At 43.9% G+C, this 21,303-nt stretch overlaps 1 protein-coding gene across 7 annotated transcripts in view; it reads right to left on the bottom strand.

The window, feature by feature from the left end:
- RFX3 (regulatory factor X3) overlaps positions 1-21,303 on the bottom strand; it is a 110,421-nt gene that overhangs the window by 58,708 nt on the left and 30,410 nt on the right. The window lies entirely within an intron of this gene.

Below are 21,303 nucleotides of genomic sequence, written 5' to 3'. Positions count from 1 at the left end.
TAGTCCTGCTGGCCACATGACCCGGAAGCTGTACGCCGGATCCCTCGGCCAATAAAGCGAGATGAGCGCCGCAACCCCAGAGTCAGCCACGACTGAACCTAATGGTCAGGGGTCCATTTACCTTTACCATAACTATCTACACATAATTTTTCTTGGGAGAAAATGTAAGTCGTCAGAGCACATGGCACCGGGTGATTTGGCGTGCAATGACCCCATAAATCCCAAACTCAGCAGAACAAAGGAGGCTGAGGAGGGAGAGGGAATGGCCTGGTCTCAGCCTAGGGAGCTGGGCTAGGGGCGTGAGGAGGGGACCTCTTCCAGGTCTTTCTTACTGGCTCAGTGTACTGGGGCAAGCAACAGGGGACTGGTTAAGATGGGGGGGGCAGAAACTCAGCTAGCTATGTATTTTTATTGATTTAGGAGGGGGCAGCTGCCCCTCCCTGCCCCCCCCCCCGGCTACACCCATGGGTTGTTCCCTTGTATAGTGGGGGGAAAATAAAGTTAAATACATCCACACACTTAGAAAACTGCATTAAAATTGCAAAGATTTCCTTTAAGTACTTGTGCTGAAGTTATTTTTAGAGTCAAAAAGGAGAATAGTAATTGTGTAGACTTTCCATAGTTATCCTTCTACAAAAAGAGATAGTAGTAATTAATACTGGCAATTAGTAATTGGCTGTGTACTGGTAACATGAGAAGCTGCCTGAAAAACTCCTTTCAACAGAAAATATATTTTGTACTCACTTGTCCTGCATAAGGTTATTTAAAATCCAGTTCTTTTAAAAATTGTTTTAAATGAGATGCTAACAGAGATAAAAATAAAGAACTATTAAACTACAGTGTATGCTAAAACACAAATTAGGTAATTCAGTATACAACAGAATCAGCAGAAACCACATTATTTAAATTATGACAAATCTATCCCACTTTCCTTGTCATGTAAACCAAGGTAGCATCCATGGGACCCCCAAACTGTCTCCCATCCAGGCATTGATCGGACAACAACAGCCCTGCTTCGCTTCAGCAAGGCGGCAACTTCATGTCCCTTCCAACCAAGCCCAATAGAGAACAGTTTTATAATATTTTGAATTCCCCATCCTAGAAAAAAGGATCAAAATATTTCTTTTTGCAGAATTGCTGTACAGACACAGATTTAGAATATTCTTTAACCTGCTAGCTTAATTTTTAAAATTTCTGATTATAAGAGAGAGAGAGAGAGAGAGAGAGAGAGAGAGAGAGAGAGAGAGAGAGACTTCATTTTTTAAAGGAAGGAGTAGCACAGCACTGATGAAAGGGGTACTAAAGCAGGAACAGGAAACCTGTATCCCTCCAGGTTTAGGCCCTACTCACTGACTTAAGATATTCTTCAATAAATGGTGGGGTGTTGGGGTTGGGATGGAGAGTATGCTTTACTGTATTATGTCACATTAAAATAGGGAAGTTCTCTCTAGAATACTAGATTGCCAATACTAATCCCCTAAAAGTGGGAACAGTTCTGCAAGGTGATAAATATACATTGTTCAAGGGTCCCCACCAATTAAGCTGCCAATGGAGTGCCTAATGTGTTGATCAAATTATATGAAAAAGAAGTTTCAGTTCTTCCAGTGGTGACTTTCTTAGGAAGTTACAGGATTCTGATTCTATGATCAGCAGATGTGTATTCAAAAATAGCTACAGACCGTTGCATAAGATGCAAAAATAAATCTGTATATTATAATAGAAATTTCCAGTTCCACATCCACTTTCTTCAGTTTCAAAAATATCAATGGAATCAGTTTGGGTTAGCCAATAAAAAGTCTATTTACAAAGTTTTACATATTATTTATTTGTTAATCACCTATTGTTCATGCACAACTAAAACAATTTCAGTTACAGTGGTACCTTGACTCCCAAAACTGTTCGAAAACCAAGGCATGGCTTCTGGTTGGCTGCAGGAGCTTCCTGCACTCAATCAGAAGCCGTGGAAGCTGCAACGGAAGTTCGGCTTCTGAAAAATGTTTGCAAACTGGAACACTCACTTCCGGGTTGGCAGCGTTTGGGAACCAATTGGTTCAGGAACCAACCCGTTCAAGTACCAAGGGACCACTGTATATTATGTGAGCTGTCCTATTAGGTAAGAATGGTAAAAAGGTAAAGGTAAAGGACCCCTGGATGGTTAAGTCCAGTTAGAGGTGAATATGAGGTGCGGAGCTCATCTCGTTTCAGGCCGATGGAGCCAGTGTTTGTCCACAGACAGCTTTCCGGGTCCTGTGGCCAGCAGGACTAAACTGCTTCTGGCACAACAGGACACCGTGATGGAAACCAGAGCGCACGGAAATGCCGTTTACCTTCCCACCACTTGGAGGTGGTGATGCGCTAGATGTGGACCAGTAAATTGAAGCTGAATCCGGAAAAGGTAGAGGGGCTACGTATTCTCAACCAACAGGAGGTGGGAAGAGAGCCTGTTCTGGACAGAGTGGCCCTCTCCTGGAAGGAGAAGTCCATAGCTCCAGGATACTCCTGGGTCCAACATTGTCACTAGATGTTCAGGTGGCCTTGGTGGCAATGAGTGCCTGTTCCCAATCATGGCTGGTTTGGCACCTATAGCCCCTTTAGGACAGAGATGAGCCCATACATTGTCACATTCAGTCAGCACAGAAGTGTGTCTGGCACCTTCATTATGTAGCTTCCATCAAATGCCAACGACAGCTGCTGCCAGCTGCACAGGGAGGAACATGCAGACACAATAGGTGGTTATATGTGTTTGTCTTTACTGCTAAAAGCAGCTCCTGGGCTGGGAGATTTGCATCAGGGCACCAGTGTTGAGGGACAAGGTGATACCAGCTCCAGCCTATCCTTTTCCCTCTGCTGCCAGTCCAAGCTAATTCCTCCCATCACTTGCAGCTACTTTTAGCAAGAAAATAAACACAGCACAAGACAAATGCATTCCCCATCTCCAATGCCATTTCTAGGTTGTCCCTAAAGAGTGACAACGATCTTATGAAATACAGCTTGAGTGAATACAGTGAGCTTTTTCCCCTTCTCTGGTCATGTGGATGAAGCAACTGCATCATTGCTCTATCATGGTATTAGATTCCAATTTTCACCAAACAAATCACCTTGTACTATGTCACCACTGTGCTAAGCTTTGTAGCAGTTTCCAAAGCAGAGAAATTAGTTTACTAGGTTATTGCCTACAAAATATTCCTGTTATCTCACTCATTTTTAAGTTGCCACAACACTTTTTGTCACTTCATGCACAAACTGTTATGCTGATTACATACTTTCAGGCCCACTTCTATGCAGGTATGCAACCACATCCACTGATGTATGAATTTAATAAAAGATGGGAGGAGAGAAGGCAGGGAAGCAGAGATTGAAGTGTTACAGCCACTCAAGAGGATGTGTTATGCTACATCTGACAAGTGTATTTACATGGCTTCTGTACCTGGAGTTTTTTGACAGGGGAAAATGACATTAGTTCTCACCCCTAAGAAAAGTTCAAGTGGCAACCATTATTCAAATATTACCAGGACCTGGCAGTTTTAAGTTTTATATATCTAGGCCATTTTAAAGTACTCCACTATTGCTGCCTCTCATGAAAAAAAAAGAGCTTGGCTGTCAATCATGCCTGCTTTTGCAGCACAAAAATGCTTGTCACTTTCATTGCTTGTACTGTAAGGAATTGGCACTAAATCAGTTTAAGGAACTACAGAAGTTAGACACATTTTATATTATTGTGATGACTGAAAATGCAATGAATGTCTTATCTGTTTTTCTAAAAAACAGAGAAAGCTAATTACCTTCAGCAGTCAACTAAGATGACCTATATGTCAATATTATGTTTGGACAATGCAAAACATTCTAATATTTTGCCATGATAGATTGCTTTCTGCTGAAAAATAGAATGTTATTGTGTAAAGCTAAACATAAGCTTTGTTTTACCGTTACACATTTATGTGAAACATGCCTCACATTTTCAGATGCTAAAACAAGATTACATCCTTTAATTAGAAGTTTTCTAATGCAAACAAATACAAACTTAAATTAGAGACATCTTTGCATGCGGCCCTGAAGACTGGAAAGGGAGACCATAACAATTAAGAACACAAGAATGGAAGACGAGCCGGCTGGATCAGACCAACAGCCCATCTAGTCCAGCATCCTGTTCTCACCGTGGCCAACCAGAAGCCAGTGGGAAACCTGCACACAGGATACAAGGGCAAGTGCACTCTTCCCTTCTGCGGTTTCCTGCAAGTGGTATTCAGAAGCTCTGCTGCTGCCAACTGTGGAGACAGAGCCGAGACACCTTGGCTAGCAGCCACAGTCAGCCCTCTCCGCTATGGATCTGCCTAATCCTCTTTTAAAGTTGTCTGGCTTAGTGGCTTCACTGGATGTCCACTATTCTCCAGCTCAGGGTGCAAAACAGGAGCCCAACTCAGTCCCTTTCGTTCCTTTGCAGCACAACACCCAGACTTGTTGGCAGAAGAGCACAGGGTTACCACAAAGGCTACAGCCTTCCACTCTTGCCTTTCTCAACATATACTGCCTCTGTACAATGAAGTTCCCTTTACTGGTGATGACTGATTTCCATTGCTCTAGTATAACGCCCCCCCCCATTTTTAAATACCATAGCAACCTTTAAGGTTCCAAACCTTCCTGTATCTGAAGATTTCAGAATTTCTGATATATACTTGCTATGTCTTTGTGGCACATGGAAAATTGACATGGTATGAAATTATGTGCTTCACAACTCTATTTGTTCTGATCCTATATCAAGATAAAATGAACGCTGATACTTATCGTGATAAGTTCCTTATCTGTAGGGAGAACTAGGATCCATGATATGGGGTTGTCTCCGTCCATCTCACCAGTGGCAGGAAGTCTTTTTTAAAAAAAAGCTATGAGGATATTTCAGGGGAGAGACAAGCCCCTTGTTCCAGTTCCACTCCTGCTTAAGCAAGTATCTGTACAGCCATAAATAACAACTAAGGAACAGGAGAGGAACACAGTGATTTCAATGGAACATGCCCCTCTGTTCACTGCATGAAAGGAAAAAATCCTACTGGCCCCTGTAACTAGCACAGGTGAAGGGGAGAAGGGAAATAACCCCGATATGGGTTGAAGAGGAAGAAAAGCTGGGAAGGAAAGATCGGAGGCCCCTGGACCTTGGGGCAAAGTCTCATGCCACTCTGGGCAACCCTTTGAGATGCAGTGTCCGATAGCCTCCCCTGTGCACACAGCCACACCTGGGAGGGCCGGATCCCAATTCTCCCTACAGAGAAGAAACTTATCACAGTAAGTGGGATCCATGATATGGGATGTATCTCTGCAATGTCCAGGTCAGGTGGGAGCATAGCTGTCAACTTACAAATTTGAAAATAAGGGACCAGCAGCCTTGATAATAAGGGATCAGCAGCCAAAATAAGGGATTTTCCAAGCACAGGTATGTTCGACTTCTGAACGCCTCCGAGCCAAAGGCAGAAAGCCCAGCGAGCAGCCAAACGAAGCCTCAAGCAGTGGTTCCCACAGCGCAGCAACCCAGCAAAGGGGATGCAGCAAAGAAAAGCACCATCACCTCTCCGCTGGAAAGCACTGAGCAAAGGCAAGTCCCCAGGCAATGCGGCCAATTTGATCGGCACAAGGCATGCAAGCTCCACCCCCCCAGTCATTCTTAGACTCCTTATTGGGTGAGCAATGCAGCCAAGCAACACAGTTGGAGCCTCCCTCCTCCCTGGCCGGCAGGCAGGGAGGGAGAGGAGCTGCTTCCTTTGAAACCCGGGAAATCTAAGGGACATCATCAATAAGGGACAGCAGCGGGACACGGCGCTGGGATAAGGGAGTTTCCCGCCAAATAAGGGACGGTTGACAGCTATGGGTGGGAGCCCCTGTGGACCCAACCTCCTCCTTGAGCACTCTTCTCCCAAAGGACGCCTTTGCTAAGGCTTTTGTGTTTTTGGGGAATGTGGGGAGGAAATGAAGTGAGGGAGAGGGAATTGGTCGAACTCTATCCTGTAACCCTCCCTTCTGGTGAAGGCTGGAAATGGAACAGAGGCAAGGGGTTTGTCTCTCCCCAGAAGTATCCTCAAAGTTTTTTAAAAAAAGAGTTCCTGCCAGTAGCGAGATGGGTGGAGACAATCCCATATCATGGATCCCAATTCTCAGCTACAGGAGAATCTGGTGATTTGGTTAAGACAGACTTTCAATCATTATGAGTGACAGTATTTGTAGTAGCCATCAAAACACTGAGCAGGTTCAAAGAAGCCTATTCTGTAAACAGTGCATTTGCAAGAGGTTGCTTTATCCTTGTTGTGGCTATGGGGACTCATTTTAGTTACAACAATAAATTGTTCGATTGGTTTAAAAACAACACCGCTAGCCCCATTTCCACTAGATCAAACCATGGAGACATTGGCTGAGAGCTAAAGAACAATGAAACTAGTTTGAGATATTCAAGGGCGAATGGACTTCTCTTTTCCCAAATACCAGTTTGATTCATACCCACTAACTGGCTATGTTCAAACTACTTTTCTACTTTCAAAAGCAGTTTGTGGTGTGGGAGTGTTTTGTTTTTGAAGGAGCACTGTGTACCCTAAATCCCATGGTGTTCCTAAAATAGCTCTTTGGATCCCAACCGTTCTGTTTATTTATGATAATTTCCCCAGTCCTCAGCAGTGTTGGTAACAACTCAAAGTTGGCAAACCCATTAAGTTTCACCAAAACCACTCCTACTATAAAAGCTTCAAATGAAAATATTAACTAGTCTGGTCATGGAATTGTTTCTTGAAGAATTCAATAGGTCTAATGTGTAGTATGAACCTTGAGGTAGTCTTAAAGAAAAATGTCTAAAAATAAGAATGCTCCAACATTTCATCATCTTATCACCCTCAATTAATATAGAACGACCAATGTGAGCTGGGGGTGGTGGTGCGCGAATCGGATACATTTTGTTTAATTGCTTAATTTTACAGAACTCTCAAAACCACTCTGCTGGCCATATTCCATTTCTAGTGCAATTAAATTCATTTTTGCAGTAGATTTTCAGTGGAAAACAGAGACAAGATTTAATCAGATTTTCTTAAAACAGATCTTCCACTAAATTATAAGATTAGACTGCAATTCTATTATAATTTTTTTATACGTTGGTCCTATCTAGAGAGGATATATAATTTTAATGCTATATTTAGAACTGTTATACATATTCAATCAGAAACAGTTATTTAACCCTTCTAACTGTTAACAGCTTCAGTGAAATGCTAATAAAAGAACTTTCCAGGAGTATTACAAGGTAGTTTTGCAACCACATAACATAGGCAACATACAGTCATATTAAACAATCACACTGACGCAGATAGTTTCATAACAAAATGTGATCACTTATTTAAGATGGAAAAATAAAACTGATTACCGGTAGAACAAAACTGTACCTAATAGCAGCCCCTGATAAACGATAGAAATGCAGTAAGATTCTATTAGAGAGGTAAAATTATACATTTGCCCACCAGGTGGCAGAAGAGAGACAGCAAGAAAAAAATAGCAAAACCATGAAAGTTTAAGATAGCCTCATTTACACATTATGCAAGTCAAATATGGGTAGATAATTAAATGTTTATCATTCTGTTTGGAACATAAATACATATATTTCTTAAAAGATTGTGTTTTCCTTAAAGAGGGCACTGCTTACTAAAACCTCTTAAGGACAAACATGTGCTCTTTAAATGTTTTTTTTTAAAAAAAACACACTTTAGTACCATAATATCAGAGTAGAAATAAGAAAAAGAATGGCATGCATCACTGCTGGGCAGAATATCAAGATCTATTGGAATATCTCTGTTAGGTCTGCCATGTTTCAGCTTGGGTTTCTGATTTCCAAGAACAGTAAGCAAAATTGTCAGCAACAACCAATTCTGCCCTACCTGGCATTGAGCTAATTGCCTACAACACCTGTAAAATACAAGCACAGTGGAATTCCACCTCCCAAAGAGATCTGATGTCATACATCACATAAGTGATGTAGATGAGGGTAAACAGATATGATGTGGAGCATGGCATGGAAAAATGCTTATGTTCCTGTTTGGAATGGAAAAACATTCTGTGACAGTTTGAAACCTCGTGTCGTTATGCTGCTGCAAGCCTGTGTAGCAGTAGTTCTTGGCGACAGGTTCTGACAGGGGAGAGAGAGGGAGTATTGCTTTAAGATTTTATCAGGCAGTGCCTGAGCCAGGTAAATTCAGTCTGATTGGTCGGGGTGACAGCAGACTCTGATTGGTCAGAGACACCAGGTGTGAAGCTAACTGTCCCTTGGGAGTTAAGAGTCAGCCAGAGAGACAGCTGGGAGGGGAACAGCTGAGATGCTGGGTCAATGAAGACGACCAGAGAACAACTGAAGGAAAAACTGAGGCCCATGTATTAATATCCAGTCCGGTACTGCTATTTGTCTGTGGAAGATCAGGGAAGGTGTCTGGTGGCAGTTAGTCAGAGAGGCTGAAATGCATAAAGGTCCCACCAGAGGAAGATGACACAGTGGTTTCTGGTCCAGGCAGCCGGTGTACAAACAGAGGAGTTTTGGGATACAGGACAGATTGTCCCCAGGAGCTCAGCTTGGCTGTGGAGTAACTGGCTGGGGCAGAGGTTTAGGCAATCTGGTCTGAGCTAAAAGAGGTGAGGATCAGCAACAGTGTCTCTTGAGTTTTTAGAAATAGCCATCGAGCACATCTAAGACCTAGCTATAAGTACCAGCATTCCCTTATGAATAGTTAGTATCCCTTTAATAAACCAACCATTTTAGTTTAACTGTCATGCTTTCTCTTGTGCTGGTGTCCACTTCATGCCTAAGCCTACTTTACCTGGAGGTTTCAAAGGTATTCTGAGTGAACTGGTGGCATCAGAAAACTGAGGTAGTAAAGATACCTAAACTTGGGTTTATACAAGGAAGGCTGAGGGACCCAGTATCTGCTGGCACATATCTATTAAGAATTCTCCTGAGACCTGGGTTCAAAGGGTTTTTGGAATTGGCAAGGCTAAAAATCACATACAGGTGATATACTGCTTGATTAGGGTCTGCATATTTGGGGCTGGACTTCATAACCATCCCTTTTTTCCCCAGTAACCAGTGATGCTTAGCTGCCTTGCTTCCTGCTCCACAAAGACACTGTGACCTTTCCCTCCCTGTTTTCTAGTGTAATCAGTTTATAGGGAAAGAGCAGAAGGTGCAGTGTGTTTACTGTTACACCTCCACTCCAACGCATCACGCTGAGTGCAACAGCTTGCCATCATTACAAAACAGGCACACTCTGCTTCCCGGGATCACTGGTGGCTTTTATGAAACCTGGGATATACTAGTGACTTCCGCTGGAAGTTATGTTCGGCTGCCAAGGCATCACCACATTTAGGGGTACCTTACTCACTTGAGTTACTGAACTACAGCACCTTCTCTCCCTTTATAGAACAATAAGCTTTCTCTCATCTTCAAAGTCCCCTCTATTGGGAAGCAATAAAAACTGGGTGGGCCCTGGGAAAATTCAAGGGAGATGGCAGGGTGAGTGGATGAAACAGCGAGACGGGTGTGTGTGTGTGTGTGTTAGAATATGGGACTAAGAAGAAGTGGTTCAGGGTCAGCCTCCAGGAGTGCCGTAGGGGAAAAGTTGGCCTTATGAGCCATAATAGGATGGAGGAGTGTTAGGCAAAAGAAGAATAAAAGTAGGATCTATGGATATATAGTAACATAGGAAGTTAAGGATTGGATGTGGGCTAAGCTAGGGTTGCCATATGTCCTCTGATCCCATTTGATCTGCATTGGTTACCAGCTCAAATCAAGGTGCTGTTTCTTAATTTTAAAGCCCTAAGCAGCTTGCAACCTGGGTAGTTTAAAGACCACCTTGTCTCCCATGTGCCCTCTGATATACAAAGAATACCTCGCTCTTTAAAGAGGTCTTTAGGGAAAGCTAAACTGTTCTGTTTGCTGATTCTATTCAAATGTTTTATCATGCTATTTGATGTTGTATAGATTATTTGTATTCTATTGCCTTGAGCTACTTTGAATTCTCTTTGTGGAAGAAAAACAAAACAAATATTTCTAAAATAAGAGGAAAAGAAATCAAAGATACGCTTTTCAATCAACAGCATATATATTCACTTTCAAATGTGAATACAAACAAATACACAAAATTCACAAAGAAATGAAACAAAAGAGCTGTAACTGTAACAGGAGAACTCACTTTACAAGAATGGCAGAAGAGCAGGGGCTAGATTTCCCTTCAATGGAAGACAGCATCCTGTAGCAGCAGGACACTCCTCTCATTGATACCAGAGGTCCTGCTCAGATGGCTTCTCAGCATTTTACCATGCTTACAGATTGTAAAGTATGTTGCATCCTAGGCTCAGTCCTGCCTCATCCTGCTCTCATTCACCTAAACATGACAGTTTGGCTTGGAAGACGAGCTAGGACATGACAAAATGCATATTGCAGTATTGTCCTGGAAAGCCATCTCAGACTCCTTTCCTAATTAAAGGTAAAAGGTAAAAAGGTAAAGAAACCTTGGACGGTTAAGTCCAGCCAAAGATGACTATAGGGTTGCAGTGCTCAGCTCGTTTTCAGGCAGAGGGAGCCGGTGTTTGTCCAGACAGCTTTCCGAGTCATGTGGCCAGCAGGACTAAACCGCTTCTGGTGCAACAGAACACTGTAACAGAAACCATAGAGAATGGAAATGCTGTTTACCTTCCCGCCACAGCAGTACCTATTTATCTATTTGCACTGGTGTGCTTTCGAACTGCTAGGTTGGAAGAAGCTGGGACAGAGCAATGGTAGTTCACCCCATTGTGCAGATTCGAACCACTGACCTTCCAATTGGGAAGCCAGAGGCTACAATAGTAAGAACTGATACACAAACTCTACGTTAGCCCACATGTAACACAGTGAGGCAATCTGCCATAAGATAGCTTGGCTTTTCTGGAAGTGTTGTGAAGAGCATCATATAATGCCACCTTCAAATAGATTTTAAAACGGAGAAAAAATACAACATGAGCCATTAACTTCATAGCATGACTAAAAAGGAATGGGATGAATCAGAAATTCTGCATGAACCGCTTTGTATGCCACAGAACTATAGGCTTAGCTATGTTTGTGCTGCAGTATCTTTATGCTCTGATCCAATTCATTATTTCAAATCAATGTGTAAGTTGCACAGAAAACCTAATGTCATTTCAAGCATTAAAACACAATTAAACATTTCATATCACCTTAGCTATGGTTCTTGCTTAGTCATAATAAAATTATGACTTGTATTATTTTGTTAGAAAGTTAAAGTAAGCTCAACTTGTAAATAAAAATAAACTAATTAGGTATTATTTCCTCAGACACTTGGGGGGCTATTCCTAGCCATATGCCTATAAAACACAGGTGTCACGGCCACCCAGATCTGGTCCCAGCTCACAAGAGACCTCACTCCGTTGCAGCTTATTTACAGGAAAAGTTTATTGAAGATTTCTGCTTCTCATACAGTTCAGCATTGTGGCCGTACGTCTGCCACGTTAGACCGCTGAAGTCCCCTCTGACTCCTCCCCTCTTCCGCACCAACTTAATAGCCTGGCTCTAGACCACCTCTTCCTCTCCTTTCTTTTCCGCAGGGTCTTCCTGCCCCCCTGGGTTCCCTCTCTCCGTGACTCGCCTGAGGCTGAATCCTCTGCCGCCTCTTCCCCCCTCTTTCTGGCTTTAGGGCCGGGCTCCTCCCCTGAGCTCTCTCCACTTCCGCGCGCCTCTACGCTTGAACTTGGCGCGCGTACGTTGCTGCTGACCTTTCTTTCGACCGCTACACCACCCCCTGCTCTGCTCTCCACCCTTTCCGGCTGAACACCCTGCTCCAACCCCCTCTCTCTGTTCTCTCCTAATCCTGCTCCCTCCGAGAGGCTGACGACTCCACCCCCTTTACTCCGTTCCGGCTGAGACGTCTCTTGCTTCCTCTGTCTTCCACTGGGCTCCTCTCCGCTTCTCCCTTCTCCTCCCCTTTGCTTGATTAAGGTAACCCCCTTTTGAGAATCCTCTGACTCGCTGCTCAGACTCGTGGATTCCCTCAGAATTCCGTCATCTTCTTCCTCATCCTTCTGCCCCTCCTCCCACTCGCTCTCCGTCTCCTCTGTCATCTCCTCCTCTCTCCCAGAAACCCTGACATCCATCCCCCCCTCGAAGCCCCCCCTTCCCCCCTCCCGCTCGCCGGGGACCGGTTGTGGAAACTGCGGCTCTTCGGAGGCGAAAAGACCCTTAAGCGTCCGGAAGGACCGCTCCGCTTGTTCGGTCCAGACGAACTTCTTCTTCTTGGAACTGAGGGTGTCAGTGATCGCCGCCGTCGCGTTCGCAAAGCCTTTAATAAACTTGCGGTAAAAATTGGCAAAGCCGATGAACCTCTGGACCTCTTTCCGATTTCGAGGGCTTTTCCAGTCCAACAGCGCTTGAACCTTAGCCCTGTCCATGGCCAGTCCCTCGTCGGACAACTTGTAGCCAAGGAAATCAACCTCTCTGACATCAAACTGGCACTTTTCCAACTTGGCGTACAGCCTGTGTTCCTTCAGCCTCTGCAGGACCTCCCTCACGTCCTTATCGTGATCCTCCGGCGATTCCGAGAAAATCAGGATATCGTCGAGAAAGCAGACACACTTCTTGTAGAGGAGACCTGCTAGCACGTGGTGCATAAATGCTTGAAAAACGTGGCTGCCATTTTGGAGGCCGAAAGGCATGACTCTGTATTCGTATGTGCCCAGAGGGGTGAACATGGCGGTCTTCCACTCATCTCCTTTCCGGATGCGGATGAGATTGTAAGCTCCACGTAGGTCCAGCTTGGTGAAAATCTTGCCCCTCCTGACGGTCGCTAAAAGGTCGTCAATCTTGGGCATGGGGAAAGCTTTGGGCTTAGTCAAGCTGTTGATGAACCTGTAATCCACTATAAGCCTTTTTTGGGGCGTGTCCTTCTTCTTCACAAAGAAAACAGGGCTGCCTCCCGCTGCTTTCGATTCCTGGATGAAACCGCGCTTGAGGTTATGGTCTATGAACTCCCGAAGCTCTTGCATTTCGTCCTCCGACATGGAGTACAGCTTGGCAGCAGGCAATTGCGCCCCTGGCACTAAATCAATCGCGCAGTCGTAAGGTCTATGAGGCGGCAACTTGTCAGCTTCCTTCTCACAGAAAACCTCCAAGAAGTCCTGGTACTTGTGAGGCACTGTTTGCACCATACTCAGATGCAATGGCTGCTCAGCTTCTCCTCCCTGATCGGTCTGAAAGCAATGCTGAGCACAATACGATGAACAAAAGTTGATCTGCCTCTGGTACCACGCAACCGCGGGACTGTGCCTCTCCAGCCAACTCATGCCTAACACGATGGGTGTGTCCGATAAGTGGGTGACATTGAAACTAATAAGCTCTCGATGGTTGCCAATCTGCATCATCATGGGAGGGGTTTGCTGCACCACTTGCCCCCCCAGCAACTTCCTGCCGTCCACCGTGACCACGTTCAGAGGCGTCGTTGCAGGCAGGAGCGCCATGTTGTGCTGCTTAACGAACTGCAGTCCCATGAAGTCGGCGTTGCTTCCCGAATCGATCGTTATTGGAACCTCAAGGAGTCTCCCATCAGGCAACTGGAGTGTTGCTGTGAGCAGAACTGCCGGTTTGGGAGGCAAAGGGTCCACGCTCTGCAGTGATGCTGGGGGCTTGTCTACAGATCCGCCTGGCTGAGCCCCAGTAGCTCTGCTTCCAGCCAGGCACTGTCGTTTCCCTGAAGCTGCTCCCCTGGTTGCACCTCTGCTGTTACAGTTGCCAGCGCTGCAGTGTGCTTCTGGAGCCTCTGGGGGCACTCTTTCGCCATATGGTGCGCACTGTCACAGATGTAACACTTCCTGGTTCCTCTAGGAGGCTTCGCTTTGGCTGCACCAGGGACAGGGCTCTGGGATGGCTTCTGAGCCCTAGCACCACCAATCTCCATTGGCTCCTCTCTGTCCTTCCCCATTGGCGAGGGGTGCGCACGGCTGAAGTCCCTGTGCCCAAAAGGGAGAGTCCTTGCTTGCGCACGCGCTTGGGGCCCGTCCTCCTCATGCCACGGACGCCCCTCATGTCGAATTCCAAGAGCTAAAGCCCGTTGCACCACGTCTTCTAGGGTCTGGGGTCTGTCCCCCCTAGCGATCTCATCCTTGATGGGGGGGCTCAATCCCTCCCAAAAAAGATCTCTGACCGGTTTACTGTCCTTTGGCCAATCTAAGGCGGTGAGCAATGCAAAAAATTTAGAGTGGTATTGGCGCACAGTCGCTTTCCCCTGCCTCAGCCCGTGCATTTGACGGCGCGCAATGTCCACATCCACAGAGGATTGAAAACAAGAATCCATCGCTTTGATGAACGCAGTTGAATCGCGACGGGCCGGTCCATCTTCGCGCCACAAATTGCGTAGCCAAGCCCTGGCCTCCCCATGCAGGTGCGAAACAATGAACCCCACTCTCTCCTCCTCATCTTTAAAATCGTGACGGAGTAAGTGCAGTGCATATACAACGTCCGCTCTGAAATTGGGATAGTCTTGCAAGTTGCCATTAAAATGCGGAACTAGGGCACCCCCCCTCCGTCCAAGCGCAATGCCCTCCGCTCTGGATCCTGGGGCCCCCGCCTTGTCCGCGCGCTCCCACCTTGCCTGCAAATCCTGGCACGTCTTCTCCAAGTCGTCATTCTTCTTCTGCGAAGCAATGACTGCCGATGTGAGAGCGGTAACCTGATTCCGCAATGCAACCAGCTGCTCCTCAGCGCTCATGGCTGCTCCCGTTCGTGAGCTTCGCAAAAAAAAAATTTTTGCTTTCAGAGAGGGGACTTACTGTCACGGCCACCCAGATCTGGTCCCAGCTCACAAGAGACCTCACTCCGTTGCAGCTTATTTACAGGAAAAGTTTATTGAAGATTTCTGCTTCTCATACAGTTCAGCATTGTGGCCGTACGTCTGCCACGTTAGACCGCTGAAGTCCCCTCTGACTCCTCCCCTCTTCCGCACCAACTTAATAGCCTGGCTCTAGACCACCTCTTCCTCTCCTTTCTTTTCCGCAGGGTCTTCCTGCCCCCCTGGGTTCCCTCTCTCCGTGACTCGCCTGAGGCTGAATCCTCTGCCGCCTCTTCCCCCCTCTTTCTGGCTTTAGGGCCGGGCTCCTCCCCTGAGCTCTCTCCACTTCCGCGCGCCTCTACGCTTGAACTTGGCGCGCGTACGTTGCTGCTGACCTTTCTTTCGACCGCTACACCACCCCCTGCTCTGCTCTCCACCCTTTCCGGCTGAACACCCTGCTCCAACCCCCTCTCTCTGTTCTCTCCTAATCCTGCTCCCTCCGAGAGGCTGACGACTCCACCCCCTTTACTCCGTTCCGGCTGAGACGTCTCTTGCTTCCTCTGTCTTCCACTGGGCTCCTCTCCGCTTCTCCCTTCTCCTCCCCTTTGCTTGATTAAGGTAACCCCCTTTTGAGAATCCTCTGACTCGCTGCTCAGACTCGTGGATTCCCTCAGAATTCCGTCATCTTCTTCCTCATCCTTCTGCCCCTCCTCCCACTCGCTCTCCGTCTCCTCTGTCATCTCCTCCTCTCTCCCAGAAACCCTGACAACAGGTATCTAAAATAAGAGAAAATATTATCAGATATAGTTTAGTCCACTGGCAAATCTTATTTTAGGGACGCAGGTGGCACTGTGGGTTAAACCACAGAGCCTAGGACTTGCCGATCAGAAGGTCGGCAGTTCAAATCCCCGCGACAGGGTGAGTTCCTGTTGCTCGGTCACAGCTCCTGCCAACCTAGCAGTTCAAAAGCACGTCAAAGTGCAAGTAGATAAATAGGTAAGGCTCCGGCAGGAAGGTAAACGGCATTTCCGTGCGCTGCTCTGGTTCGCCAGAAGCGGCTTAGTCATGCTGGCCACATGACCCAGAAGCTGTACGCCGGCTCCCTTGGCCAATAAAGCGAGATAATAATAATAATAATAATAATAATAATAATAATAATAATAATCCCAGAGTCGGTCACGACTGGACCTAATGGTCAGGGGTCCCTTTACCTTTACCTTAAATCTTATTTTATTAATAACTTTTTCAAACCTGGGCATGAGAAGACTAAGAACTAATGTCATAGACTGAAAGTTTATGATTATGACTCATTTGTTACCAAGCTAATAGCTAGCTATACAAGGAAGTGTACTACATATTCACCAAAGCAGCCTCATGTATTTAATCTATGTATACAAGGTAAATGACTACAGTGGTACCTCAGTTTACAAACTTAATCTGTTACGGAAGTCCATTCTTAAACCAAAACCGTTCTTAAACCGAGGCGCGCTTTCCCTGATGAGGCCTCCCACTGCCGGTGCCCTTCCACAGTTCGCTTTCCATTCTTAGACCAAGGTAAAGTTCGCAAAGCGGGACACTACTTCCGGTTTTGCATAGTTTGTAAACTGAATAGTTTGTAAATAGGGCTGTTCTTAAACCGAGTTACCACTGTATTCCCACTCTCTACTGCAGTTTGGAGTTTTTGGAAGATATGGCCCCTTTTATCCAGAAAGGCTTTCTAAACTGAGAATTCTGCTACTTATGTTTAAAACGAACACCAAGTATTGAAATTTTGAGGTCATATTGCTACAGTCAATTACCATGAAGCTGAGTTGATACTATAATTTTATACTTTAAGGGATGCTGCTTTTCTCCAGTTGGATACTCTACTGAAGTAACAAGGAGCCCATGGAAAAAGTTTGGAAACTACTGATCTAACCCTCTTTTACGATTAAAGTTGGAGGCCATCACGTAATCTTGTGGTAGCAAACATGTCAGTTTAGCTCAGACAGATGGGATTTGATTCCCAGAGCCGGTGCAGGGAGAGTGTGCCAGCAAGAGAAAGATAAGCAAGTCTGAGTTAGGTTCCAGTGAGACACAGTAGTCAGCTTCTGATAAGAAAAAGTCCAAGCAAAGTAGGTAGCACCTTGGACAGCTCCATTTGTAGCTCAGGCTGGAGAGCCACACAGACAGGCAGGTTCAAATGTTGCTTAAGGAAGAAGCAGCACTTTCAGCTGAGCTACCAGGACATGCCTAACTGTTGGCTATGTTATCTCTGCCTTGAAGAAGATGCCAACGTCAGGCATACAAGCCATAACTGATGAAAGGTGCCAGGAAAGCCACCTGAGCTTCTAAAGACAGGGCCTAACACCTGCAAAGTCTGAATCCAATTATTGTGTAGAAGCGCAATGCTATTCAGAGAAGGCAAAACATCAGTTCCCAGGTGAGACAAGCGACACTCCAGCAGTTCTTCTGGTCTGTTTGGATTTAACTTCAATTTAATGCCCCTTATCCAATCCACTAACTACTCCAGGCACCGTTAGAATCTCTACAGCCTCAGCAACCCTTAAAAGGGGGGCCACCGTTATGACTCCCAGATACTGAATGGGGCTCAAGGGTTGTGCAATGCCACCCAAGGAAGAAATGAGTTTTCAACAGAGAAATTTAGTTCATGCTATTTCCCACTGTATCCTGAGCTCCACAGGAATGTGATGGGCAAAAAAGTAGGAAGCATAGAGGTGCAAAAGATAATGTAAAAGAAGTGGGGAAGACATGTTGGGAGAGGATTCAGGGAGCTATGGGGAGTTATTACAGCTCATATCAACTTAGAAAAATAATGCAGACAATTGCAGAAATGCTGACTATGTAGATCACTAAAAGATTAATACACTTGTACTAATACTCCAGATACATTTAGTAATGCTAATATGCCGTTTGTTGAATGAGACTAGACCAAATCAAAAACCACAACTACAGGTGGAAGCAGCAAAGAATTTAGAACAGAAGGGTATTAGAAAGAAAAAAATGTAATTCTTATGGAGTGGTACTTGTGGACAATGCAAATAAATTAAAGCAGTAATGAGAGGGAAAAGTAGTGCGCATGGAAAGGAATGAGGGTAAGTGTCAGGACACCAAAGGAGTATTAGAAAATAATTGGATGGTGTTTCCAGTTTCACTCCAAGTTCACAAGAAAGTTGTTAAGCCCATCTATACACATTTTCATCATAATCCTTAAATATGCAGAAGACTCTAAACTTTTAAAAAGTTATCACAAAAACAAAACCACTTATCACAAGACCAAGTATTGAAGGACAGAGTTCAATGCATTCATTCCATCAGTGCGAGAACTTCTGGCTGCAGAACAGAATTGTCCTTCGCTCTCCTCTCCCTGTCCACCTCCTCAATTTCTTCTGGGTTTCCCCCCAACCCTTTGAAACAAATTTGGTGTGAGCACAGTGGGGAAAAAGAGGTTCCACTGCACAAACATAAAGCTTGGCGCAAATGAACAGGTGCATTTGATACCACCTCAAAGTTTTTAGAAGATAAACTCCCCATATTATTTGGTAGAGCAGTAGTTTCCCATCTCAACTGTTCTCACCTTTGTATCATTGAAACAAAGAACCTGGGTAAAAAGAAGACATAGCAGAGCCTCATCTCACTGAGTGCCTATGATTTCAATCAACTGATAAATATAAATACAATTCTGCAAAGTTTCAAGTCTCTTTCCTGATCTTATTCTATGCCGCATGCCAAGAAAGTTACGGAAGGAGCTTAATAGTGAAAGACAAACAATATTTTAAAAATTGAAAAAATATTTTAAACAATTTGAATTATTTAATACTCATCGGAAGTTATTTGTGTGGATTGGTTTATTACTAAATTAAGCTTTTATGTTTATACTGCTAGGACAACTAATAATAGAAAGTTGTGTAATTTTAATAAGGAATGAAATGTAATTGGGTAAAAGTAACACTTGCTCTATAAATTAATTGCCAGCCTTTAAACTACCATTTTACATTTTCCCTAAAATAATAATTATGAGCAAATGGTGTATGAATGTGCATTTACAGCCTATGGCTGTCAAAAGAGACGATTCAATCCTCAGCATAACTAGCCATGTCAGGAAATGTAACCATGGACAGGTATACCCAAGTTTCTATCATTTTTGCCATTCTCAGCCTCCCACCTCCTCAGCCTCCCACCCACGTCCCTGCACTTTTCACACTGCAGACTTGACAGGAGAACAGCATGACAGACTTATGACACCGAACTAAATTTGTCTAGCCGCCACTGGCAACTTATTCATAGCCACTGTCTCTAGATGAATGCGCAATTAATAGCTATCAAACTCTCTCCTCATTATGTGATTCTAGGGTTTTCAATTATTCTCTTTTCTTGCACTTCTTATTAATTTTTTTAAAAAAAAACTTTAGCAAAGAATGCATTTCCAAACTCAAAAAAAGGTGAACAGCTGCTGCAGAAATGATTGAATCTAAAATGAACAAACAAAAAGCTAATAAGATACTGACTGTGCATAGATTGAAACAACAACATTTTTGATCTCACCGTACCTGGCCTAGGGAAGCTTCTCCTTAAACCTGTTAATAGTTGGCTGGTGTTCTACTGCTTACAGTACATTCACTGCATAACTTTGTTTACCATGGTTATTTTTCTTTGGTCTATGCAACAACCAGGTTTGAATTAATTTCTGAAGTAAGCAGGGAATTAGAATTCAGGCAGATATTGCACATTGCCCACCCCTGATAATCTATCTAACCTTCGTTTGTTTTTCTTCTACCTTTCCTGCTGCTGCACTTTAAAACAAAAATGCCCAACACATTTTTTAAAGGACTCTCTTCGCATTTGGGTACCAGAACTATTAGGCACTTTTACCACAAAACTGGGGTTTTTATTTGGAAATGACAAAAGATCTCTGAATGGAGACAAGTTTACTGCAAAAAGAAAACCATGACAACTATTTGTACTCTTGCTTCATTATTACATCTGGCATGGTCACTCTTGGAAGTTCAATCTATTATCGTTGCTAGGCATCTGTTGCTGTGCAACCTAAAAGGGTATGTTGTGCGTTCAGGCTAAGAAGCATTAATAAACCTGTAGGCCTCTATCTACAGTTATAAACAGTATGTCCAAAGACCTGAAACTGCTTCTTGCCTAGTCAGTACTCCTTCCAAAGCAAGGGTAATTAATGGAATCTAACAAAATTAAAACAACGAAAACAGGAAAACTACTCTGAAGTATTCAAGACCAATGAGTTCTAAATAAGCTATTCTAATAAAGTTTTTTTAAATAAAATAAAATAAAAATGGGGGGAAATAGTGGTCCACTTCACAGGCCTGATGTGAGATTTATATAGTTATATAATACATGACACATATCTTGTAACCCTAAAAAAGTACTACATTAAAAAAGGAAGGAAGGAAGGAAGACTTATACATAAATTCAAATTAACCATTTTCTTGGAATTTTAAGTAATGCTACATTCTAAAATGCAACTGTAAAAAAGTATCTATTATCTACTAATTATTAGCACATTAAATTATTTCACTTCAAACTTTCCTTGTGTTAGCCTAGGTGACAGTCTCAGACCTTGGTGTTCTCAGTTCAAACTCAGAGCCCCTGACATAAGGAGAATTAAACTATCCAAAATGTTTTACACTATAAAGAAAATATATAACATGCAAATACATGTATATCTTGGGAATCAAAACAAGCACATAATAAAGTCCATATGCTAAAAACCTACCATTGACCAATTATCAGTATTATTTAGGGTTAAGGCAACACACACACACATTATCATTATTATTCATCTTTTTTATTTCAGCTGTGAATTTTGAATGGACTTTGTGATTATGTAGAAACTGATATAGTAACATTAGCTTGGAACTGTAAGGTTTCCTAACGTACTAAATTTGTATATGGGGTGACATAGGGGAGAAATGGACTTATATTTCAGAAATTACAAGCATATGTCAAGCTAGAAGAAATTTCAGCTTATCACAGGATCCTCCAGCACATACGGATAGAATCATAAAATTGTAGAATTGGAAGGGACCGTGAGGGTCATCTAGTCGAACCACTTGCAATGCACGAATCTCAAAAACATAATATATGACAGATGTCTATTCAACCTCTGCTTCAAAACCTCCATGGAAGGCTCTATTCCACCACCTCTAATGGGAGTTCTTTCCACTGTCAAACAGCTCTTATTGTCAGAAAGTTCTTTCTGATGTTTAGTCGGAATCTCCTTTCCTGTAACTTGAATCCACTGATTCAGCTCCTAGCATCTGGAGCAGGAGAAAACAAGCTTGCTCCATCTTCCATGTGAGAGTCCATTAGATAGTTGACGCTGGCTATCATATCTCCTCTCATTCTCCTCTTTTCCAAGCTAAACATACCCAATTCTCTCAACCGCTTGTTTTCAGACCCTTTAATATATTGGTCACCATCCTCTGCACAAATTCCAGCTTATCAATATCCTTCTGTC

The sequence above is a fragment of the Podarcis melisellensis genome (genome assembly GCF_964234715.1).
Source record: "Podarcis melisellensis genome assembly, chromosome: 17".
Classification (NCBI taxonomy): domain Eukaryota; kingdom Metazoa; phylum Chordata; class Lepidosauria; order Squamata; family Lacertidae; genus Podarcis; species Podarcis melisellensis.
Note: the sequence above shows the minus strand (reverse complement) of the source record. Positions and strands in the feature narration are given on the sequence as shown.